Source organism: Hyperolius riggenbachi, chromosome 12 (assembly GCF_040937935.1).
Source record: "Hyperolius riggenbachi isolate aHypRig1 chromosome 12, aHypRig1.pri, whole genome shotgun sequence".
In the NCBI taxonomy this organism is placed as follows: domain Eukaryota; kingdom Metazoa; phylum Chordata; class Amphibia; order Anura; family Hyperoliidae; genus Hyperolius; species Hyperolius riggenbachi.
The window spans coordinates 163139264-163165743 of record NC_090657.1 but is presented as its reverse complement, the minus strand read 5'-3'; the positions used below and the strand labels follow the sequence as shown (position 1 = coordinate 163165743).

Here is a 26480-nt window from a genome sequence, read left to right as displayed (position 1 = left end):
GGTCCTTTAAAATACCTGGTGGCTAGATCCTGTAGTTCCTACTGTATGGAAAGTTAATGTTACTTCTCCAGCATATAGCAGATCACCTGATGACGCCCATTTCCTTCCTGTGCTCAAGGTAATTAACCCTTTGTGGCCAGCACTGCTGATAGAGTTCCTCTGTGCTTGCTACATAATAAAGCATTTAACCCTTCCCACACCCTCCCCAGTGGGTTTATACAAGTCATACGTACCGGTACCTCTTATTAGCCCTGCCTGCTCTAAGCTATAAACGTACTGCTTGTTTATGTAATACTTTTAAAAAGATAGCTCTCAAACTCCTGTTTTGATCATACATTAGGCTTCCCAACAACCGCTGCACCAGTCAGAAGATATATAAAGGATATAAGTTTATGGGTTACAAAAAAACACGAGGTTGAGTGCCCTATAAACACAGCTGATTGCTGCTAATCTTGGCACATCCCCATAAAAATGTCACCACAAATTACAGAACATTACAATAAACACCAGCTAAGCCTGACATAATAATAGCAACGGTAATTGCCTCACAAAATCTGACAATGTAACACGACCAAACATGTGCGAGTAGCAGAGACAGTTATATAAAGTGACTGCTATAGTGACCCCGACAAGGGCAGCCAAAGCTCTCAATATCGTCTCCTAGGTATAAAGCTACCCACTTTACATCTTCCCTGGACAAATGCGATTGTTGCTGATAGTTTTGGGTGGAAATGTAAAGAGTGTAGGGGTCTGCGGCATCACTTACCTCCTTTGTAGTGGTGTGTCCGGTAAGATCACTATACCCCCATGTATATTGTTTCATTCATTTCCTGCAGCATCAAGTCCACCTGTGAGTCCCTCCTCTCCATAGTACAGTACAGTGATTGCTCCAAAAGTGACCTTTAAAAATCATTTCAAGCAGCATGTAAAGGTGTGCACATAGCTTAAAGAGGCCCTGTAGTGACATAGAGTAGAATGTTGTAAATTATTCAGGATACCCATATTTACTGTAATTCTCCTGGTTTCAGCATTAGAAACACTTCCTATATCTATATATTTGTATGCAACCCCGCCATCCCAAGAATGCTTAGCCTAGGCTGTTTAGACATGTGGAATTCTCCCCCCAGTGTATTCTTGGAGACCAGGTATATTTTGTTCTGGCTCCAGAACTCTCAGTAAACAAACATTTTGCAGAGCTGTGCCTGACAGTACTAAAGATGTCGCCAGCTGTGATATATTTCAGAATGTAAATCAGGGAGAGGAAACCTTTTCCAAACACTATTTAATTTGTTAATGAATATCATAAAAAATTGAAATTTTATTCATTACGTTATTTTCACTACAGTTCCTCTTTAAGTCAGATGTTGGAAGATATTTGCTTCTGTGTTAAGGAATTTGTATGGTAGACAATAAGTATTGACAAACCAGTGATGACATGTGCTGTATAGATAGTTGTGCTGCAGCGGAGTGCCCCTATAAATCTGACTGCAGTGCTGCTGTATTTGGAAGTGTGCTTATGAGAGTGGTGACATGTGCTGTATAGATTGTTGTGCTGCAGCGGAGTGCCCCTATAAATCTGACTGCAGTGCTGCTGTATTTGGACGTGTGCTGATGAGAGTGGTGACATGTGCTGTATAGATTGTTGTGCTGCAGCGGAGTGCCCCTATAAATCTGACTGCAGTGCTGCTGTATTTGGAAGCGTGCTGATGAGAGTGGTGACATGTGCTGTATAGATTGTTCTGCTGCAGCGGAGTGCCCCTATAAATCTGACTGCAGTGCTGCTGTATTTGGAAGTGTGCTGATGAGACTGGATACATGTGCTGTATAGATTGTTGTGCTGCAGCGGAGTGCCCCTATAAATCTGACTGCAGTGCTGCTGTATTTGGAAGTGTGCTGATGAGACTGGATACATGTGCTGTATAGATTGTTGTGCTGCTGCGGAGTGCCCCTATAAAGCTGACTGCAGTGCTGCTGTATTTGGAAGCGTGCTGATGAGAATGGTGACATGTGCTGTATAGATTGTTGTGCTGCAGCGGAGTGCCCCTATAAATCTGACTGCAGTGCTGCTGTATTTGGAAGCGTGCTGATGAGACTGGATACATGTGCTGTATAGATTGTTGTGCTGCTGCGGAGTGCCCTTATAAATCTGACTGCAGTGCTGCTGTATTTGGAAGCGTGCTGATGAGAATGGTGACATGTGCTGTATAGATTGTTGTGCTGCTGCGGAGTGCCCCTATAAATCTGACTGCTGTGCTGCTGTATTTGGAAGCGTGCTGATGAGAATGGTGACATGTGCTGTATAGATTGTTGTGCTGCTGCGGAGTGCCCCTATAAATCTGACTGCTGTGCTGCTGTATTTGGAAGCATGCTGATGAGACTGGATACATGTGCTGTATAGATTGTTGTGCTGCAGCGGAGTGCCCCTATAAATCTGACTGCTGTGCTGCTGTATTTGGAAGCGTGCTGATGAGAATGGTGACATGTGCTTACAGATTATTGTGCTGCAGCGGAGTGCCCCTATAAATCTGACTGCAGTGCTGCTGTATTTGGAAGCGTGCTGATGAGAATGGTGGCGTGTGCTGTATAGATAGTTGTGCTGCAGCAGAGTGCCCCTATAAATCTGACTGCAGTGCTGCTGTATTTGGAAGCGTGCTGAGACTGGATACATGTGTTGTATAGATTGTTGTGCTGCTGCGGAGTGCCCCTATAAATCTGACTGCAGTGCTGCTGTATTTGGAAGCGTGCTGATGAGAATGGTGGCGTGTGCTGTATAGATAGTTGTGCTGCAGCAGAGTGCCCCTATAAATCTGACTGCAGTGCTGCTGTATTTGGAAGCGTGCTGATGAGAGTGGTGACGTGTGCTGTATAGATAGTTGTGCTGCAGCGGAGTGCCCCTATAAATCTGACTGCAGTGCTGCTGTATTTGGAAGTGTGCTGATGAGACTGGATACATGTGCTGTATAGATTGTTGTGCTGCAGCGGAGTGCCCCTATAAATCTGACTGCAGTGCTGCTGTATTTGGAAGTGTGCTGATGAGACTGGATACATGTGCTGTATAGATAGTTGTGCTGCAGCGGAGTGCCCCTATAAATCTGACTGCAGTGCTGCTGTATTTGGACGTGTGCTGATGAGACTGGATACATGTGCTGTATAGATTGTTGTGCTGCTGCAGAGTGCCCCTATAAATCTGACTGCAGTGCTGCTGTATTTGGAAGCCTGCTGATGAGAATGGTGGCGTGTGCTGTATAGATAGTTGTACTGCAGCAGAGTGCCCCTATAAATCTGACTGCTGTGCTGCTGTATTTGGAAGCCTGCTGATGAGAGTGGTGACGTGTGCTGTATAGATAGTTGTGCTGCAGCGGAGTGCCCCTATAAATCTGACTGCAGTGCTGCTGTATTTGGAAGCGTGCTGATGAGACTGGATACATGTGCTGTATAGATTGTTGTGCTGCTGCGGAGTGCCCCTATAAATCTGACTGCAGTGCTGCTGTATTTGGAAGCGTGCTGATGAGAATGGTGACGTGTGCTGTATAGATTGTTGTGCTGCTGCGGAGTGCCCCTATAAATCTGACTGCAGTGCTGCTGTATTTGGAAGCGTGCTGATGAGAATGGATACATGTGCTGTATAGATTGTTGTGCTGCAGCGGAGTGCCCCTATAAATCTGACTGCAGTGCTGCTGTATTTGGAAGCGTGCTGATGAGAATGGTGACATGTGCTGTATAGATTGTTGTGCTGCAGCGGAGTGCCCCTATAAATCTGACTGCTGTGCTGCTGTATTTGGAAGTGTGCTGATGAGAGTGGTGACGTGCTGTATAGATTGTTGAGCTGCTGCGGAGTGCCCCTATAAATCTGACTGCTGTGCTGCTGTATTTGGAAGCCTGCTGATGAGAGTGGTGACGTGTGCTGTATAGATAGTTGTGCTGCAGCGGAGTGCCCCTATAAATCTGACTGCAGTGCTGCTGTATTTGGAAGCGTGCTGATGAGACTGGATACATGTGCTGTATAGATTGTTGTGCTGCTGCGGAGTGCCCCTATAAATCTGACTGCAGTGCTGCTGTATTTGGAAGCGTGCTGATGAGAGTGGTGACGTGTGCTGTATAGATAGTTGTACTGCAGCAGAGTGCCCCTATAAATCTGACTGCTGTGCTGCTGTATTTGGAAGCCTGCTGATGAGAGTGGTGACGTGTGCTGTATAGATAGTTGTGCTGCAGCGGAGTGCCCCTATACATCTGACTGCAGTGTTGCTGTATTTGGAAGCCTGCTGATGAGAATGGTGACATGTGCTGTATAGATTGTTGTGCTGCAGCGGAGTGCCCCTATAAATCTGACTGCTGTGCTGCTGTATTTGGAAGCGTGCTGATGAGAGTGGTGACGTGTGCTGTATTGATTGTTCTGCTGCAGCGGAGTGCCCCTATAAATCTGACTGCTGTGCTGCTGTATTTGGAAGCGTGCTGATGAGAGTGGTGACGTGTGCTGTATAGATTGTTGTGCTGCAGCGGAGTGCCCCTATAAATCTGACTGCAGTGCTGCTGTATTTGGAAGCGTGCTGATGAGAATGGTGACATGTGCTGTATAGATTGTTGTGCTGCAGCGGAGTGCCCCTATAAATCTGACTGCAGTGTTGCTGTATTTGGAAGCCTGCTGATGAGAATGGTGACATGTGCTGTATAGATTGTTGTGCTGCAGCGGAGTGCCCCTATAAATCTGACTGCTGTGCTGCTGTATTTGGAAGCGTGCTGATGAGAGTGGTGACGTGTGCTGTATTGATTGTTCTGCTGCAGCGGAGTGCCCCTATAAATCTGACTGCTGTGCTGCTGTATTTGGAAGCGTGCTGATGAGACTGGATACATGTGCTGTATAGATTGTTGTGCTGCTGCGGAGTGCCCCTATAAATCTGACTGCTGTGCTGCTGTATTTGGAAGCGTGCTGATGAGAGTGGTGACGTGTGCTGTATTGATTGTTCTGCTGCAGCGGAGTGCCCCTATAAATCTGACCAAGAATTCAAAAATTGTGATCAGCACCCACGGTTTCAAAATGAAACTAATTGGAGTGCTTGAGACCAACCGCCCTTGAGTACCTCCTGGACGGCAGTGAATGTTTCCAAGAAGATGGTCAGCACCTCCAAAAAATAAGCTCTTTAAAGTTAAAACATAGCTCTTTTATTCAAAAAAGATTAAAAATCCATAATGCAGATGGACATCTTATGGGGCTGAATTCCAGCGACAGCCCGCTGTTTCAGACCTCTCAGCCTTTCTTCAGGCCGGACAGTCCCACAATGAATCAATTTCATCACACACCATCTCTTATACCCATCTCCCACCCCACAGACCAATCAAATGAGGCCATGTCATGGAGGACCTGATGGAAGACTGTCAAGGATTCAAAAGGACCAATGGGGTCATGGAGTATTGATCCACTGTGCATGACAGAGTACGCACCAGTAGAATCCCTCCACCCTGCAAATAGTGCCAGAGTACCATGCTCCTTTTGATGCTTATCGCACACCTAATCAAATCGGTGCTGCGCTCATCCAGTCATCGCTACACTAGCACATCAACAGGGCCAACATTCCCCCACTGCTCCCCATAAATCAAAAGCAGCATACAAAGTATACAAACTCTTCCACCTGTCCATCTGCAATCCCAAGAGGTGTGGCCAATGCCTGTTAGGCCAATCACGATCGGAGCACAGAGCCGCACTAGCTCGGATAGGAAGACGGCAGCGACAGGCGGGGTCCAGCAAAACAGCCGTCCGACGGAATACGGAACAAGCCTCGCTCTGCGTTCCACACGCACAGCGGAAGGAGTCACTTCCACTTCCTGATCCCCGCTCTGCGCTCCAAGCGCAGAGCGGAAGAAACAGTAGTAACGTCCCACGACCAATTGCGGACCCCGTCCCCGCTGACCTCATAAGGGGGACGGATCAGGGAGCGCCGACCTATCAAACGTCGGCAACAACCCCCGTCACCACCCTTCCTCCCAACCAAAACACAAAACCATGTGCAGATCTGCGCACAAGTAATCAACCCCAACAAACAACCAAAAATGAAAAATAAAAATTACAAGCCACAATAAACATACTAAATGGCATATGGGATATGCAGATAGACAGGAAAGAAATACAACCTCAACAGCTTCCAGGTCCACCACAACGAGACCCCATCATCTGTAAGGAAAGAGAAAACAATTATTACATTAAAATACATCAAGAGCATTATAAAATACAAATAGAAACTATGACATCTCAGCTCCCACAATATTAAATATATAGACCAAATCTACCAGAATATTTAAGCCCATGAAGCTACTACCCCCCTATGTTGCTGGGTTAGGGTGCTGAAAACATAGGGGGGTAGTAGCTTCATGGACTTAAATATTCTGGTAGATTTGGTCTATATATTTAATGTATTTCTTTCCTGTCTATCTGCATATCCCAAATGCCATTTAGTATGTTTATTGTGGCTTGTAATTTTTATTTTTCATTTTTGGTTGTTTGTTGGGGTTGATTACTTGTGCGCAGATCTGCACATGGTTTTGTGTTTTGGTTGGGAGGAAGGGTGGTGACGGGGGTTGTTGCCGACGTTTGATAGGTCGGCGCTCCCTGATCTGTCCCCCTTATGAGGTCAGCGGGGATGAGGTCAGCGGGGACGGGGTCCGCAATTGGTCGTGGGACGTTACTACTGTTTCTTCAGGAAGTGGAAGTGACTCCTTCCGCTGTGCGTGTGGAACGCAGAGCGAGGCTTGTTCCGTATTCCGTCGGACGGCTGTTTTGCTGGACCCCGCCTGTCGCTGCCGTCTTCCTATCCGAGCTAGTGCGGCTCTGTGCTCCGATCGTGATTGGCCTAACAGGCATTGGCCACACCTCTTGGGATTGCAGATGGACAGGTGGAAGAGTTTGTATACTTTGTATGCTGCTTTTGATTTATGGGGAGCAGTGGGGGAATGTTGGCCCTGTTGATGTGCTAGTGTAGCGATGACTGGATGAGCGCAGCACCGATTTGATTAGGTGTGCGATAAGCATCAAAAGGAGCATGGTACTCTGGCACTATTTGCAGGGTGGAGGGATTCTACTGGTGCGTACTCTGTCATGCACAGTGGATCAATACTCCATGACCCCATTGGTCCTTTTGAATCCTTGACAGTCTTCCATCTGGTCCTCCATGACATGGCCTCATTTGATTGGTCTGTGGGGTGGGAGATGGGTATAAGAGATGGTGTGTGATGAAATTGATTCATTGTGGGACTGTCCGGCCTGAAGAAAGGCTGAGAGGTCTGAAACAGCGGGCTGTCGCTGGAATTCAGCCCCATAAGATGTCCATCTGCATTATGGATTTTTAATCTTTTTTGAATAAAAGAGCTATGTTTTAACTTTAAAGAGCTTATTTTTTGGAGGTGCTGACCATCTTCTTGGAAACCTATAAATCTGACTGCAGTGCTGCTGTATTTGGAAGTGTGCTGATGAGAATGGATACATTTGCTGTATAGATTGTTGAGCTACAGCGGAGTGCCCCTATAAATCTGACTGCAGTGCTGCTGTATTTGGAAGCGTGCTGATGGGAATGGTGACGTGTGCTGTATAGATTGTTGTGCTGCTGCAGAGTGCCCCTATAAATGTGACTGCAGTGCTGCTGTATTTGGAAGCGTGCTGAGACTGGATACATGTGTTGTATAGATTGTTGTGCTGCTGCGGAGTGCCCCTATAAATCTGACTGCAGTGCTGCTGTATTTGGAAGCGTGCTGATGGGAATGGTGACGTGTGCTGTATAGATTGTTGTGCTGCTGCGGAGTGCCCCTATAAATCTGACTGCAGTGTTGCTGTATTTGGAAGTGTGCTGATGAGAATGGATACATTTGCTGTATAGATTGTTGAGCTACAGCGGAGTGCCCCTATAAATCTGACTGCTGTGCTGATGAGAATGGTGACGTGCGCTGTATAGATTGTTGAGCTACAGCGGAGTGCCCTTATAAATCTGACTGGAAGCATGCTGATGAGAATGGAAAGTCATGTTTTCTCTCCTGTAGTTCTGGCCTTTGATTGCGGCACTGTATCTACCCACATTCCTTACACACCTCTCAATGTCAGCCAAGGAGCTTGGAACAGTTTAGCTCAACTTAGAAATCCTTGTTTGCTATTTCCTGAGGCTCCGGGGATTGTGGGTATGAGTCTGCGTTAGTGTGTTCCACCTCTGGGTCAGGGGTCAGACGGAATACAAACACTGCACCTCTCCTCTCCTGTCACTGCTACGTTGGGCCAGTTAGGTGCTGGTTTATATGTGGGAAGAGTCTGTTTGGAGTTTTTAGACTTTGTTAGACTTGGGGTGTCTGTGCAGAGGAGGAAATGGAGGTTCTGCTACATTCTTTGCTGACCATTCCTAGGTAAGCTTTTAGATCTATTACTAAAGTTTTTGTTTTACCTCTATCAGCACCCATGCCCATTGTTTTGCTTGGTTCTCACTTGCACTAAATTTACCCGTTACGATACATTTTTTGTAACGGAGAAACGGACATGTGTAAGGGCTCGTTTCCATATAGCGTGCTTTCAGGCGTGCTTATGGAAACTCGATCGCAGGGACAGCAGACAGGGCATAGACTGCACGGTCTGCTGTTTCCATACATGCGCTGCGCTTCACCACTGAATCACAGCACATGGTTTCCTGCATTTCGGGGCGACTGCATCCGTGATCCCATTAATTATACTGATACTTTTACATGCTCCGCCCCAGGAGTGAGACACAACGCGGATCTGCGTTGCAATGGAAACGAGCCCTTAATGCTCAACACACACCATACAATCTTGGTTGTTCAATCTTACCACTTTCATTTAGTATAAGAGCTTATCCAATCAATCATTCAAGGTATTTTCAATCTGTTGGCCCTTATACTACATAGATTTGGTAGATCTGTGCAACCAAGATTGTATAATAGATAAAGCAGAGATACCGAGAGCCCAGTCTAGTGTAGTATGTATTGGATCAAAGGTGAATAAATGACAAGTAAGTATTATACTCACAAACATGGGCTACCACCAAGGCAACCACTGTATAGGCAGGTGGGGAGATTAATCCTGTCCCCACTCAGGAATAAGATGTCGCTCTCTGAAGAAGAAAAAAGGGGTTTACCACCCTTCCACCGAGGGTGGAATTCTTAACAAGTGAAGGTACAGAGGCGCCAAAAGGATAAAATACGATCAAATGTTTAAAATATTCAGGTGGCGGCGGTGGACCGACCACTCAGAAACTGCAGTTATTGTTCGTGGAGTATGTAAATAAATTGCCTTTTTGTTACTTACGACAGCATCGAGTCTGTTTCTGAGTGGTCGGTCCACCGCCGCCACCTGAATATTTTAAACATTTTATCGTATTTTATCCTTTTGGCGCCTCTGTACCTTCACTTACTAACCAAGATTGTATGGTGTGTGTTGAGCATTAGGTGGCCACACACCATACAATTTTTAAAATATTTGTTCAATTCAAGAATTGCAAACAATTTTTCTGACTTATTGGTTATATTTTTGAAATGTTACAATGTACCACACACATGTTACATTTTTTCCCCAATTATGATAAAAATGATTGGAAACTCTGAGAAAATTGCTAGGGTGTGTAAATATTAATAAATTGACAATCTAACACAGACCATACAATCTTTAGAAAAATTGAAGAAAATTTTCTAGCATTCCGGATCGATAGAAATCAGAAAAATGGGAAATCTGATCGGATTTGTCAGTCGAATGGAAAAAAAAACTTTCGTTTTTATTTTCACGATATCAGATCATATTTATCGAATTTCCGTAAAATCGGATCATTTTATTGTATTGTGTGTGGCCAACTTTAGGGTCCAAGGTTTAAAAGCTTGTATAGCAAAGTCCCCATTATCCGTAACTTAGGCAAACGGAAGCCTCAACTAACCGGCATGCCTGAAGGATAACGGGGACTTTGTTTTTGTGGGTTTTAAAGCTTTTCAGATACTATACTTACAGAGCCTCCAGGGACGTCTAGCAGCCTTCCTGCAGCAATTAGCGGCTTCCAGCCTCTGTTAGGCCGCTAGGAGCCCGCTAAGTGCTGCAGGAAGGTTGCTACACGTTGCTGGAGGTTGTATAAATATTTGGGGGGAGGTTTGTGCTTTTTAGGCCGGTTGCTGAAGCATCCGGCAAGCACATGTATCCGGCATCAGGCGTTCCCCCACTGGTGCCGTATAGCGGGGACTCTGCTGTACTACCACTTGTTTATAACAGATCCATTTGTAACATTGCTCTAAACGTAATGCAAAGTCTTGACCTGCACGATCTTTCCAGATAGCGGATGTGTTTCCCACGTGAACCGGATGAGAAAATCAATCGGAGCGGACACTGAACTGATCCGAACAGGCTGCTTTGATCCAGCAGTGGGAACTGAGCCTTAGGGTCCTTTTACGCTCAATGCGTTTTAGTGCGTTGCATTGCGTTTTAGTGTGTTGTATTGCGTTTTAATGCGTTTTTTCCCTCCATAGCAGAGCATTGTGATAAAGCTTCTGTTTTTCAGCATATAATGTGAAAGAGGCCATAGGGAAACATGGACTCTGGACTGCATATCAGTTGTCCTTTCACAACTGGCAGCAACTGATAATAGTGTAAAAGGACCCTTACTACTTCCAGGAGGGAAGTTTTCACAAGTACGCACCTGATGGTTGGCAAACTCGCGGTTTACCGGTCATGCAGTTAGGAACTGTGATCAGTGGGCTGTGAGGAGCCAAATACTATTCTAACTTACTACTTTTCTCCTATGTTGCTGTCACTTACAGTAGTTAGTAGAAATCGGACAGAACTGACAGGTTTTTGACTAGTCCATCTCTTAATGGGGGATTCTGAGTATTTCATTTATTCTTTACAAAAGCACTCCCTGGAAGGAATCTATACAAAGATGCAGGCTGCTCCCTCTAAGTGTTTGCACACTGTTCTGGCAGTTGGACTTATTAGCTGCCGTTCACAAAGTGCTTTTGAAAATAAAGAAAACCCTGAGGTTCCTCCATGAGGAGATGGGCTGGTCCAAAATCTGTCAGTTCTGTCAGATTTCTACTACCTTACTGTAAGTGACAGCAACATAGGAGAAAAGTAATTTATACCACATTTTACTCTGGACGACATGTACTTTTTGTTTGTGTTTTCACATATTTTACATTTTTTTACATTTTTGTTATCTGCTATCAGAGTGGCTGCTGCCACTAGGCCGTTTGGTTGATTTTCAAGCTGCATAAAGTTATCATCCACTCTGAATTATATTAGCATTGGGCATTGCTAGTCCTTATACAGTATAAGCAGTGTTGGTTTTTTCTTCCACCTCCTTGCGGTGTCTGTGCCACCCGTGCGTCTGATTTGGGGTAATAGGTTGGTAACATTACATTATTATCATCAGCTGCACTTAATCCCGGCTTGTGTTTAGCTTCTGCCTCTGGTGGAAGATCTCTCATCCAGGGCATGATGAAGAGACCAGAGAGGCCGTACAACTGCTAATCTAATTTATAAATCGCTTTGCACTAATGTGTAGTCTAAAATAAAAGCCGTATTGATTCCATTGTTTGATCTGGGCCCGACTCCCTGCTCCTGCTGTCAGGCAGGTTGGGATTGATCGGCTGAGCAGAGGGGGGCAGTGCGGAGGGCGGTGGAATTGATAGTGACCTTGGTGGTTCGCTGGGTAGAGCTGCGGTGCTCACTCCGGCTGTACTCCGATCGAGGTAACGTTCTCTTTCACTGCGCCGGCCGTAGTTATGTCTTTATTTGCTTAAGATATGCCTGGCCAGGCTGATCACTACAGATCAGCACTGATGATTTAAAAGTAAAGTGTTCTGGTCTTTCTTTAGTTTTATTTGAAATCAAGGAAAAAAATAGGCCTCTTCTCCCCAGGAGGCTGAACTGTGGCTTGTCGGCTGCCGGTCATGAGCAGCCAAATAGCAGTTTGGTGGCAAAAGTAATTGCTTGATGTGAATTTTGTATGAAACAGATGTTTTAGAGCTGCTGGTCGCGACAAGGGGGATTATTTCTCGCTGCTGCATTCCATGTCATGTTACATTACTACGATACTTCCTTCTTCAAAGCCAGAAAGAGGAAGCATCGGAGTAATGTGGAACGCAGCCGACAGGGGCAGCGACAAGGGTGAGTTAACGGTAACCTAAACTGAGAAGGATATGGATGTTTCCTTTTACTAAGGAATACTACTACTACTAATAATACCAGCCTGACTCTCCTGTTGCCTGACTCTCCTGCTGAGGAAGAAGACACAGAGGTATTCCGCTATGGCAAATGGGGACTTACATGGCCACCGTCCGCCTTAACTAAAAAGCCACACTCTGCATACATGGAGGCGGGACACGGTACAGGCACTGAGAGGTATTCTGCTCTGGCGAACGGGGACAAACACTGAGACCGGCTAACTGAGACCGGCTAACTTAAAAGCCACATCCTGCACACAGAAGAAGGCGGGACACGGTGCAGGCACTGATTTTTCATTTAACTTGCAGTATCGCTATATAAATACAGCTCCTACATTTATTGTTCATTCTCATGGAGAGAGGTTTAGTGTAAATTTGTATGTGTTCTTTACTGTGTCCAGGGGCCAAATCCAGGGTAAAACACAGCCAGCCATTCAGAGCAGAAGTCCAGGGGAGCAGCCTGGTCCAGAGGTGGCACACACTTCCCTTGTCTGCTCGTCAGCTCTGATTGTGTATCATGTGCATTTGTCCCTTCTACCACCTCTAAGTCAACCGTCTTCACCAAACAATACTGTTTTGTGCCATAAGACCACTGCATTTCCTACCCTCGGCTAATACTCAAGCCAATAATTTATTCTAGATTTTTTTTAAGGTAAAAGTAGGGGGGTCAGCTTATATTCGGGTCGGCTTATACTCGAGTATATACGGGTAGGGTATGTGTGTGTGTGTGTATGTATATGTATGTATATGTATGTATATGTATGTATGTATGTATATATATATATATATATATATATATATATATATATATATATATATATATATATATATATATATATATATATATATACACACACTATGGGGGAGTGTGGGAGGGAAATAGTCAATTTTAAATGTAAGTGTAGGTATTTTTATTAAAATATGTTGTGATGTAGTTTAACTATTTGGCCACAAGATGTCCTCAGTCATTATTTCCGATTCGCATACGTATGGACGTGGATAGGAAATAATGCGTGGCAGTGCAACAGCAGGAATCTAATAGATGCCAGCGTTCATTGACTTGGGGTCTCAGATTTATGAATGGGAACTGCTTTCCCATTCATTCATGTCCCCGCTAAACGGCGGTAACGGCAGTGCGAACTGCTGTGCACATAGGAGCGGGCGGCTGCTGACCACTCCCATTGACTAACTTTCGAGGCCCTGGGACTTCAAATGAAGTTTCCCAGGGCGTGATTATTCTGCACCTGGTGCAGTAAGTAGTTAAAGCACACCTTAATTAAGAGGGATACGGAGGCTGCCATATATATTTCCTTTTAAACAATACCAGTTGCCTGGCAGTCCTGCTGATCTTTCTGGCTGCAGTAGTGTCTGTATCACACACCTGAAACAAGCATGCAGCTAATCCAGTCCCACTTTAGTCAGAGCACCTGATCTTCATGCTTGTTCAGTGTCTATGGCTAATAGTATTAGAGGCAGAGGATCAGCAGGACAGCCAGGCAATGTGCATAGTTTAAAAAGAAATTAATATGGCAGCCTCCATATTCCTCTCACTTCAGGTTGTCCTTTATGACAAGCCTCTGTTATGGCGCAGCAACATACAGTTGTGGTCCGCTCTGTAGTTGGCGCAGCAGCGTACAGTCGTGGTCCGCTCTGTAGTTGGCGCAGCAGCATACAGTCGTGGTCCGCTCTGTAGTTGGCGCAGCAGCATACAGTCGTGGTCCGCTCTGTAGTTGGCGCAGCAGCATACAGTCGTGGTCCGCTCTGTAGTTGGCGCAGCAGCATACAGTCGTGGTCCGCTCTGTAGTTGGCGCAGCAGCATACAGTTGTGGTCCGCTCTGTAGTTGGCGCAGCAGCATACAGTCGTGGTCCGCTCTGTAGTTGGCGCAGCAGCATACAGTCGTGGTCCGCTCTGTAGTTGGCGCAGCAGCATACAGTCGTGGTCCGCTCTGTAGTTGGCGCAGCAGCATACAGTCGTGGTCTGCTCTGTAGTTGGCGCAGCAGCATACAGTCGTGGTCCGCTCTGTAGTTGGCGCAGCAGCATACAGTTGTGGTCTGCTCTGTAGTTGGCGCAGCAGCATACAGTCGTGGTCCGCTCTGTAGATGGCGCAGCAGCATACAGGCTTGGTCCGCTCTGTAGTTGGCGCAGCAGCATACAGTCGTGGTCCGCTCTGTAGTTGGCGCAGCAGCATACAGTCGTGGTCCACTCTGTAGTTGGCGCAGCAGCATACAGTCGTGGTCCGCTCTGAAGTTGGTGCAGCAGCATACAGTCGTGGTCTGCTCTGTTATTGGCACAACAGCATACAGTCATGGTCTGCTCTGTAGTTGGCACAGCAGCATACAGTCGTTGTCTGTTCTGTTGTTGGTACAGCAGCATACAGTAATGACCTGCTCTGTTGTTGGCGCAGCAGCATACAGTCGTGGGCTGCTCTGTTGTTGGCGCAGAAGCATACAGTCAAGGTCGGCTCCGTTGTTGGCACAGCAGCATACAATCTTGGTCTGCTCTGTAGTTGGCGCAGCAGCATACAGTCGTGGTCCACAGCAGCATACAGTCGTTGTCCGCTCTGTTGTTGGCACAGCAGCATGCAGCGGTGGTCCGCTCTGTTGTTGGCGCAGCAGCATACAGTTGTTGTCCGCTCTGTTGTTGGTGCAGCAGCATACAGTCGTGGTCCGCTCTGTTGTTGACGCAGCAGCATACAGTCGTTGTCCACTCTGTTGTTGACGCAGCAGCATACAGTCGTTGTCCACTCTGTTGTTGGTGCAGCAGCATACAGTCGTGGTCCGCTCTTTTGTTGGCGCAGCAGAATACAGTTGTGGGCTGCTCTGTTGTTGGTGAGGCAGTATAGAGTAGTGGGCTACTCTGTTTTTGGCGCAGCAGCATAGAGTTGTGGTCCGCTCTGTTCTTGGCGCAGAAGCATACAGTCGAGGTCGGCTCCGTTGTTGGCGCAGCAGCATACAATCTTGGTCTACTCTGTAGTTGGCGCAGCAACATACATTCGTGGTCCGCTCTGTAGTTGGTGCTGCAGCATACAGTCATGGTCCGTTCTGTTGTTGGTGCCACAGCATACAGTAGTGGTTCGCTCTGTTGTAGGCACAGCAGCATGCAGTCGTGGTCCGCTCCATTGTTGGTGCCGCAGCATACAGTCGTGGTCTGCTCTGTTGTTGGTGCAGCAGCATACAGTCGTGGTGCGCTCCGTTGTTGGTGCAGCAGCATACAGTTGTGGTCCGCTCTGTCGCTGGCACAGCAGCATATAGTCGTAGTCCGCTCTGTCGCTGGCACAACAGCATATAGTCGTAGTCCGCTCTGTCGCTGGTGCAGCAGCATACGGTTGTGGTCCGCTCTGTAGTTGGCGCAGCAGCATACAGTCATGGTCCGCTCTGATATTGGCTATTACCAGCATAAAGGAGGGTTCAATTTGCCTCTCACCTGCAGCATTAGAACTGCTTGAATGAAAAGCTATCATTTCTCAGCTCCGTAGTGCTGATAATGGCCATGTACGCTTTAACATGTAACTCAGAAATGTGATGCACACTGATAAAAGAGCCTTTGTGACGCTTGTGATTGTGTCAGGAGACGATGTACAGCTTTGATCCGGCTCAAGGCCTGAGGGAGGTCGAGGCGAGGGGCCCACGTATGATGATGTAGCCTCCATTGATGTCCTCCTGAGCAGCCAGAATATCAGTCGGTTTTTATACTGGACCTTCTGATATCTTTTCTATACATACAGAAAACATGACTAAACCTCATTATACGCTATCAGATCTCTCACTGCTGCAAGTATTATCTGCCTCATTGCTAAATCGATTGGGAAACTGATGTCAATTCAAGTGGTGGTGCGATAGATCTTTACCCAGTCTTGCCAAGCTATCGTCAACTCTTCTCATCTTTCCTCTTTATCTTCTTGTCATTCTTCCCTCTTGTCTGTTTCTTTCTGCTTTCTCTTCATTCTTCCCTCTTGTCTGTTTCTTTCTGCTTTCTCTTCATTCTTCCCTCTTGTCTGTTTCTGTCTGCTTTCTCTTCATTCATTCATTCTCTTCATGGTTTGCCGGCAAACTCATTCGCGCGAACATCAGGGGATCGCGTTCACTGTGAACTTTATTGCGGTTCGACCCACCCCCTATACTACATCATTGGGCTAAACTTTGACTCTCTACATCACAGTCAGCAGACACATGGCAGCCAATCAGGCTGCTTTCCCTCCTGGAGCCCCCCCCCCCCCCCCATATAAGGCAGGAGCGTTGGCCATGTTCTCACTCTGTGTGCTGGCTGCTGCCTGTTTTAGTGAGAGAAGCACAGACTAACCAGCAAGCTCATGGTGACCCAGAACTCATTGGGGTGTGTAAGGGACTACAATGGTCCTAAAAGCCCCCTTACTAAGATGTTAAGAAAAACAAAAGTTTGCTTTCCTAAAACAGAAAGAATTTGCGATAATTCAGGTTAGAGTGAGCTCGAGATGTCTCCCAGGCACCACTGCTGAATATATGCAAATTAACCATTGTACCCTTAGAAGCTAAACACACCTCCAGAACCGCTGGAATGCAATGATGTGTCAGCTTGTTAATGTGTACAGAGCCATAATAATCCAACATGCATACAGGCTGTTTCGGATTGTTTGATCCTCATCAGTGCATGGCATGGATTAATTTGGCTCTATGGAGTAGGGCTTGTAAATCCGAGAGGTACAGACTAACCAGCAAGCTCATGGTGACCCAGAACTCATTGGGGTTATTAGTGAGAGAAGAGAGAGACATTGGAGAGATAGGGAAAGCGATAGTTAGGTCTGTTAGCATGCTCCTTGCTGATATTTGTTGCTGAGAAGCACCACCAAAACAGCTCTTTTGAGAGATAATGTGGGTTTTTTTTTTTTGTGTGTGTGGCCCACTGACACTTGCATATACAGCCCTGTCTGTCGCAGCTGGTTCTTGCTAATTGCTATACTGTGCCAGGCCCAGCACATTCAGTGCCTACTTTTTCACTGCACCTGTGTGTGTGTGACAGCTGCACATTGCATTGTAATACCAGTCACTGTATACCTTTCACTGCACCTGTGTGTGACACCACGCAGTTTTATATACCAGTCACTGCATACCTTTTCACTTCATTCCCCCCAATATGGGCAAAACAATAGGCAGAGGCAGGCCACCCGGAAGGTCTGTTGGGACAGAGGAGCACACTATCACTACTCTACCTGCATCTAATCGTGAGACTTTGATGTAATCAGAGCCGGATTAACCTATATGTAGATTTGTGGATTCTGGTAGTAGCGTTTACTATCAGAGAGCGATCTGCGGGTCTCCTTGTGTCACAGGTGCTGCTATCTGTATAGAACAGTGCTGGATATGGAGACAGAAAGGAGAGAGAGCGCACACTGTGATACTAGTAGGTGAGGGCTCTAGGCCCTATAGGAAAGGTTTCACCTGGTTGTCGAGACTGGAGAAACCTATATAGGTTTTCCAGCTGTCACGCTTGTGTCCCTCTTATGCTGAGGACCTGCCTTGCATGGGTATCCTCGCGGTCTTGGATGGTGATCCAGTCGGTATTCCACGGTGGTTATTTAAAACACACTGCGGTGGGTGTGTAAACATTTTACTGCGCTTGGCCGGTACGAGCCGGATTCCCAGGCTTTGAGTGTAGTAGGAGATAAAAACAGCTAGCAAAACAAGGCGGTGCTAGCCGCAATTATATGCAAAGGCTGTGTTTAAAGGGGAACTGAAGAGAGAGGTATATGGAGGCTGTCATGTTTATTTCCTTTTAATCAATACCAGTTGCCTGGCAGCCTTGCTGGTCTATTTCTCTGCAGTAGTATCTGATTAAAACCAGAAACAAGCATGCAGCTAGTCTTGTCAGATCAGACTTATAAGTCTGAACCACTGAAACACCTGATCTGCTGCATGCTTGTTCAGGGGCTATGGCTAATAGTATTAGAGGCAGAGGATCAGCAGGGCTGCCAGGCAACTGGTATTGCTTAAAAGGAAATAAACATGACAGCCTCCATATACCTCTCTCTTCAGTTCCCCTTTAAAAACTTTATTGCGACGCGTTTCCCAGGGGAGCTCCCCTGCTTTATCAAGCATAAATAAATGTAACAGTTAAGACAAACTAACTATGTATATATATATATATATATATATATATATATATATATATATATATATTATAATATTTCTTTCTTTTTATTTATATATATATATATATATATATATATATATATATATATATATATATATATATATATATATATATATATATATATATATATATATATATATATATATATATATATATATATAGTGTTTGAAGCTTCCCTCCCTTTCTGACCATTGGTCGGGTCTTCTGGGGCGGGTGTAAATTGGACCCAATGCTGGGAAAGGGGATGATTGACAGTTTGGAGCTAGGCCTGGATTAGGCTGGAGGGGATGTCATTTGGGAAACAATGTAGTAGATTGGAGAATTGGCTGGGGAGGTGGGTTCAAGCCTGTATTTGCTATTTGAGGCTGGTGGGTGGTTTTAAACCTGTATTTGCTATTTGGAGTGCAAATTAAGTGCAAACATATGCTCTATGGATCACCATCCAAGACCGTGAGGATATCCGTGCAAGTCAGGTGCCTGGCATAAGAGGGACACAAGCGTGTCAGCTGGCAACCTATAAAGGTTTCTCCACAACCATGTGAGACATTTCCTATAGGGCCTAGAGCTCTCACCTATTAGGATTAACCTTTAGGCACTGTAGACTTCTGCCTACAGGCTCCCCATGTATAAAAGGCAGCTCTTTGGCCACGCCAAAGTGCCCCCTCTTCTCCCCTCCACTCCCCCTCCCGCCCTCTGCAGAGTGCGAGTAGATCGGTTATGAGAAGAGACTAACCGGCTCCCGACATTCCAGCGATTTATCTCCATTCAATAGCAGCAGCACATGCAGCGCCGTCTCCATGGCTACAGTGGGTCTCTGTGCGTGCGACCCTGCGACTTATAACAGCGCATCATATGACTTATCATGTGACTGGAGATCATTGCTTGAACGTCAGGAGCTGGCGAGTCTTTACTCATAACCGATCTACTCGTACTCTGCAGAGGGAGAGAGGGGGAGCAGAGGAGGCACCTATAACTGGCTAACCTATACTGGGCACCTATAGCTGGCAAACCTATTCTGAGGCACCTCTAGGTGGCTATAGGCTGGCTATCCTCGTCCGCGCTCCCGTCTGCGCAGGCGCAGTAAGAAAAAACCTCATAATACACCTGCATCGGATGCTCTCACCGACGGGAGCACGAACGAGAACATGCGCGGTCAGGGCCCCGCGCAGGCATAGTGGCCTGAGTCAGCAGATTAATTTTTTTAGCTTGGTTTCTGTTCTGTGAACCTGTAAGAAAAAAATAGCCCCTGGGGGTACTTACCTCGGAAGGGGAAAGCCTCTGGATCCTAATGAGGCTTCCCCCTTCCTCCTGCGCAGCACGGGTCCAGCGCTGGGACCCCAGGACAGCAGCAGACTAATATTTACCTTTGGGATCCAGCACTGGTGCAGTACCATCTTCTCCTTCTGGCTCTGACAGAAATATGGCTGCTAGATGTGGTATGGCAGGTAAAGGGTGTATGATAGTGCATCCTGATTGGCTGACGAGCACCTGCTGACCACTTTAAATGTACCTGGATGCATGTACTGCTGTGTTCTATTGCTTGTGTGTGTTGAATTTAGCATTCAGTATGGAGGCAGTGTTGGTGGGTTTTCTGGATGTGAGAGGTCCAGGCCCACCTGCACTCCTCTCCAGGCATCGCATGTTGGCCTTGGGGCCCCGGCCAGTGAGAGAGGGCCGGGGCCCCTGGCCATAGTGCGAACCAATCGTGTGTTTCTGACAGAAATATCCAAGCCTGATCAGGTCCGCTCTACTGTGCAGGCGTCTCGTCAGCTATTCCCAAAGGTAAATATTGTCGCGTGCTGCAGGCCCTACCCCGCCTGCATCTTCATGGGGTGCCAGCACTGGTTCGGGCTGCCAGTGACGTAGCTAAGGAGCTGTGGGCCCCAATGCAAGTTCCACAATGGGGCCCCACAAGCACTCTATAAATAACAATTGATACGGCGCACCAAAACCTGCCAATGGCAACTACAGTGTCAGAGGAGCAAGAGGGGGATGGGAAATAGCTTGTTAATGGTTACTACTATTTAAAGTATCTATAGAAGTGATTATTATGAGCCTAGGACCAATCGAGCGCTAATACTGCAGTTAAGGGAGGGCCCTTTGGGGCCCCCCTGGCCCAAGGGCCCCGGATGTGGTCGCAACCTTTGCAACCCCTATTGCTATGCCCCTGGGGGCTGCTAAGGACGGGGGAAGCCTGATTAGGGTCCAGAGGCTTTCCCCTCCTGAGGTATGTACCTTCCAGGGGCTCCATTTTTTTCCTTACAGTATCTCTTTATGAACCGATTCTAATATTACATAAACACGGTAAGAGGTTTGTTTCGTTAATGGGCACCTTAAATCTGTCTGTTACAATATTAGGCGGTATGTGCGCGGCATGAGCTGGGATTAGTGTGTTTTTCGTGTCGGTGAACAGGCCTTTGTTTACTATAACTGCATTACACAGCCAGCGTAGCGTGTAGAGGAAAGCAGATCCCCCCGGGGCATAGACAGCACTTCACCTGCCTCTACAGGTGTGACACAGAATAATAGAGAAGAGAACCCAATCTCCACACCTCATCTCGCTTCTCTGTCTGTCTGGGCTAAATCTGCAGGTGCTCGCTACACCGTATACAAGCACCGTATACAAACCCGAACCTGATCTTCACACCTCATCTTACTGCTCTGCCTGTCTGGCCTAAAGCTGCAGGTGCTCGCTACACCGTATACAAGCACCGTATACAAACCCGAACCTGATCTTCACACCTCATCTTACTGCTCTGCCTGTCTGGCCTAAAGCTGCAGGTGCTCGCTACACCGTATACAAGCACCATATACAAACCCGAACCTGATCTTCACACCTCCTTACTGCTCTGCCTGTCTGGGCTAAAGCTGCAGGTGCTCGCTACACCGTATACAAACACCATATACCAACCCAAACCGGATCTTCACACCTCATCTCACTGCTCTGCCTGTCTGGCCTAAAGCTGCAGGTGCTCGCTACACCATATACAAGCACCATATACAAACCCGAACCTGACAGTGTTCTCCCCAGAATTTTTTTCCAGCCGGGTGGCATGAAAAAGTAGCCAGGTGGCATGGAAAAGTAGCCAGGTGGGGCAAGATGAGAGAATGCAGGGCTGGTGCTTCTCTGCACAACTTTGCTAACAGCAGAGGAGGTGGTGAGCAGATGACAGCCGGGTGCTCACCAAAACTAGCCGGGTGGAGCACCCGGCTAAAAGAGCCTGGGGAGAACACTGCCTGATCCTCACACCTCATCTTACTGCTCTGCCTGTCTGGCCTAAAGCTGCAGGTGCTCGCTACACCATATACACGCACCATATACAAACCTGAACCTGATCTTCACACCTCATTTTTGCCTGACTGGCCTAAAGCTGCAGGTGCTCGCTATTTCGCATGCAGGCACCGTATACAAACCCCTCTCATCTTACGGAATAGTTTGCCACTTTATAAATGAATAATAATGATAATAATAATCATCTTAGTAAAATCACGCAACACAGCAAACCTAACCTTTGCTTTTTCCATTTGAAGGTTGTAACGTGCTTTTCAGAGGTCTTTCCAGTAAGGGCGCCCATACATTATATGATATTGCGGGCCCATCAACCTCCAGATGCGATAATTTTATCAAAACGGAAGAGTATCTGTGCCACACCATGGCCGCCCGATCGATGTTATGATCGATTTCCAGACAAAACCGGCCAGAAGGCTCAGTCGGGAATGCTGGATATTCTCGGTTGCAAGGGCTTGATCGGGTGTGTGGCAGTAACGGCGTTTGATATCGCGATGACTGACGGACCCACGGCCGGTGTCGTCCTAAGTGTACTTATATATCCCAGTGCCCATGTGCAGTGCTGCAGTCTCGCCTGACAACTTCCCGTATCCGGTGCTTCTGCGGGCATCTGTACCAGGTGACACCAGCCATGTTGCATCGTAACTACATGCGCCAGGTGTCAGGTGGTGCACGTGCTCCCGGTAGTGCCGGATACTGGACGAGGCCAGGAACTGTGCCAGCAAAGTAGGTGAGCCCTCAACGCTTCACAAGGGGGGAGGTGCAGAAGTATGATTTCCAATACAATCTGGAGGAGATCTCCACACAGGCTCCCGTTCCCATGCTGTAATACCTGAGCTCTCCTCCACACCGGCTCCCTCTGCCATGCTCGAATACCCAAGCTCTCCTCCACACTGCTCCCTCTCCCATGCTCAAATACCCAAGCTCTCCACACCGGTTCCCTCTCCCATGCTCGAATACCAGAGCTGTCCTCCACACCGGACACTCGAATACCCGAGCGCTCCTCCACACTGGCTCCCTCTCCCATGCTCTAATATCCGAGCTCCCCTCCACACCAGCTCCCTCTGGCATTGCCCGAATACCCAAGCTCTTTACACCGGTTCCCTCTCCCATGCTCTAATATCCAAGCTCTCATCCACACCGCTCCCTCTCCCATGCTCTAATATCCAAGCTCTCCTCCACACCAGCTCCCTCTGCCATGCTCGAATACCCAAGCTCTTCACACCGGTTCCCTCTCCCATGCTCTAATACCCAAGCTCTCCTCCATACCGGCTCCCTCTCCCATGCTCTAATATCCGAGCTCTTCACACCAGCTCCCTCTGCCATGCTCTAATACCCGAGCTCTCCTCCACACCGGCTCCCTCTCCCATGCTTTAATACCCGAGCTCTACTCCACACCGGCTCCCTCTGCCATGCTCTAATACCCAAACTTTTCTCCACACCAGCTCCCTCTGCCATGCTTTAATACCTGAGCTCTCCTCCAGACCCGCTCCCTCTCCCATGCTCTAATACCTGAGCTCTCCTCCACACTGCCTCACTCTCCCATGTTCTAATACCCGAGCTCTCCTCCACACCGGCTGTCTCTCCCATTCTTTATACCCGAGCTCTCCACACCGGCTCCCTCTTCCATGCTCTAATACCTGAGCTGTCCTCCAGACTCGCTCCCTCTCCCATGCTCTAATACCCGAGCTCTCCTCCACACCGACTCCCTCTCCCATGCTCAAATACCTGAGCTCTCCTCCAGACTCGCTCCCTCTCCCATGCTCTAATACCCAAGCTCTCCACACCGGCTCCCTTTCCCATGCTCAAATACCCGAGGTCTCCACACCAGCTCCCTCTCCCATGCTCTCATACCCAAGCTCTCCTCCACAACGGCTCACTCTGCCATGCTCTAATACCCGAGCTCTCCTCCAGACTCGCTCCCTCTCCCATGATCAAATACCCAAGCTCTCCACACCGGTTCCCTCTGCCATGCTCTCATACCCAAGCTCACCTCCACACGGGCTCCCTCTCTGATGTTCTCTGAGAAGATATAATTCTGCTCTGAATATCATTGATTTCCCCTCTTCCTTTTCCTCTTGAGTAGAAATACAAAAACAAATACTCTGGAATGTTGGCTCTTGGCAGATCGAGCAGGATGGGGCCTCTGGGAAATAGAAGCTCTCTGTCTAGAAATTCAGTAAATATTTGATTTTTATATTAATTTTATCAGCCCTAAAACAAAGATCTCATCTCTGCAGAGCCTGCTCAGCCTTTTATCGCTCTCTGCTTTTTTTCGTGTAACGTGAACCTGATGTCTGCCGTGTGTGATCCCCTCGCCCTCACTCCTCTGGGGAACGCTGGGTTCCTGGCCGTTAAGCTGCGTACACACGCTGAACTGCGGTTGTTGGGAATGAATGGGGATTGGCCTGAGATTCGCTTAAAAACGCACAAACGATCGATCCATTCAAAATTCCCATACATTGTGAATTTTGCACTTTTGTTTTGCACCTTAGTTTTGCACTTCTGGTATCAATCCGATCAGATGGCCATCATTGTGCCGCTGTTGTTTTCAAATGTGCACCGACGTGGCTCACTCGTTGCTTGTTTTCTGACAACTGCAGTCTAGCGTGTGTGGAGCTTTATGCAGATCCCGTGCACTCAGTACCTCCAGCCACAGATCTAGTGCAAACGTGCCACTTGGGTTCCCTCCCTCCCCTCTTCTGATAGGTGTTCTCTATTTGGGAATTTAGTTCCATGATTGGGGTACAGTGCTTCTACTAAACGCATCGGATCAGCTGTTGATGACCACGCAGTTGTGCAAACTGGCTACCAGGCGTTCATTAGCAGTTTTCAGGTGTTTGCGGAAAGCTCGTCAAGTTCTCACTGCTTAGTTTGGTTGACCGGGAAAGCCCCATTGAGACAGCCACCTGTAAATCTGTAGTTCTGCATTCGCATTGCATTCCTGTGCCAGTTCATTACAATGATTCAACAAAAGAACCATTTCTCATATACAGCTATTTATAATGTTCATGAACCTCAGTCGACCTTTGTAGCTCATCATGATTGTGTCAATGACAACAATGGAAATGCCTGATTGAACACACTAAAGATTTGAACACATACTGGAGAATTTTGGCCATTTGGGGCCACCTTTTTTGAGAATCCAGTATGTGCCCCTTCAATGCCTCGGCAAGAGGTCCAGACTGCGGGATTATCTCGTCAGAGCCCTGGCCAAGTCCATGATGCTCCCTCCTTACCCCTCCTGGTCTGTCGTGCGCTGTGCCTCATCCCTCCGCCTCCTTCCATGGTAGCAGAAGGCCTGTAGGGTAGAGACGTGTCTGTGCAGAGCTTGGCCCACACTGTTGCTTGAGAGATTGCGGGCGTCATTAGTTGAGAAAGTTGAAAGTGTGTACTTGGCTTTATATACATGGGATGGTAATGGATCCACGATTACTCAGCTGGCAACTGCTTGTTAAAGCTCACTTCTGGTCAGTGTAGATATGGAGGCTGCCATATTTATCTCCTTTTAAACAACGTCTGTTCCTCTGCCTCTAATACTTTATATAGTTATATTATTATAATACATTATAGCCCCTAAACAAGCACGATTGGCTTTGTCACATGCTTATTTCAGGTGTGCGATTCAAGTGCTTCTGGTGCTTGAAAGATCAGCAGGGCTGCCAGGCAACTGGTATTGTTTAAAGAGACTCCGTAACAAAAATTGCATCCTGTTTTTTATCATCCTACAAGTTCCAAAAGCTATTCTAATGTGTTCTGGCTTACTGCAACACTTTGTACTATCACAGTCTCTGTAATAAATCAATGTATCTTTCCCTTGTCAGACTTGTCAGCCTGTGTCTGGAAGGCTGCCAAGTTCTTCAGTGTTGTGGTTCTGCTATGAACTCCCCCCTCAGGGGGGAAAGAAACACACAAATGATCTCTTGAGATTCAAAAGGAAGGCTGTATACAGCCTGCTTGTGTATGGATGTATTTTCTATGTGTGGACATACTGTACATCAACCTACTTCCTGTTTTGGTGGCCATTTTGTTTGTTTATAAACAAACTTTTTAAAGCTGTTCTTAACCACTTTTAATGCGGCGGGGAGCGGCGAAATTGTGACAGAGGGGAATAGGAGATGTCCCCTAACGCATTGGTATGTTTACTTTTGTGCGATTTTAACAATACAGATTCTCTTTAAAAACAAATATGTCAGCCTCCACATACCTCAGGTGTACTTTAAATACTCAATAGAATAATCTGTATAAACCTTGCCTCAGGGCTGGTTCACATTGGGGCGATTCTTCAATGATTTGCTGATCACCAGCAATCGCCAAAGCGCTGCTACATTGTATCCCTATGGATACATTCACACTGCACCGGTTGCGATTTCGATCAATCGCAAACGTGCTGCATGCAGTGTTTTGGAGGCGATTGCTCTATTGAACGGGAATCACAAGCACAAATGGCACTGAATCGTGAGATTTTGCCCACAAATCGCGGAGCGGAGAGCAATTGCGGGCAAAGCGATAAGTGTGAACTAGCCCTTTAATTCTGAATGCAAAGCTTCCAACGTGACCCACTCTGGTAGATATGCCGCATTTGGTTTCTGAACTCCACATCCGTTGTGACTGCAATTACCCCGCCTTAGCCAAACCTCTCTGCAGAGTTTGATAGTAATGCTGATGGTCTAATCAGGAGCAGAATGGAAAGTTGAAAAGCAGACCATATTCATGTGTATATTAGGCTGTGTTGTTGATGAAAGGAACAGTTGGAACTCCATTCTGTCATGATGGACTCCTGTAGTAGGCTATTGGGTGTGGGCCAAGGTGCTGAGTTTTGCTAGCAGTGTTTACCTATTGGAAACTGGTGCCCCGGCCTGTGATATTTCTGTGACAGGT

At 47.0% G+C, this 26480-nt stretch overlaps 1 protein-coding gene across 1 annotated transcript in view; it reads left to right on the top strand.

The window, feature by feature from the left end:
• OSBPL2 (oxysterol binding protein like 2) overlaps nucleotides 1–26480 on the top strand; it is a 227921-nt gene that overhangs the window by 40576 nt on the left and 160865 nt on the right. The gene's annotated exons all lie outside the window — the stretch shown is intronic.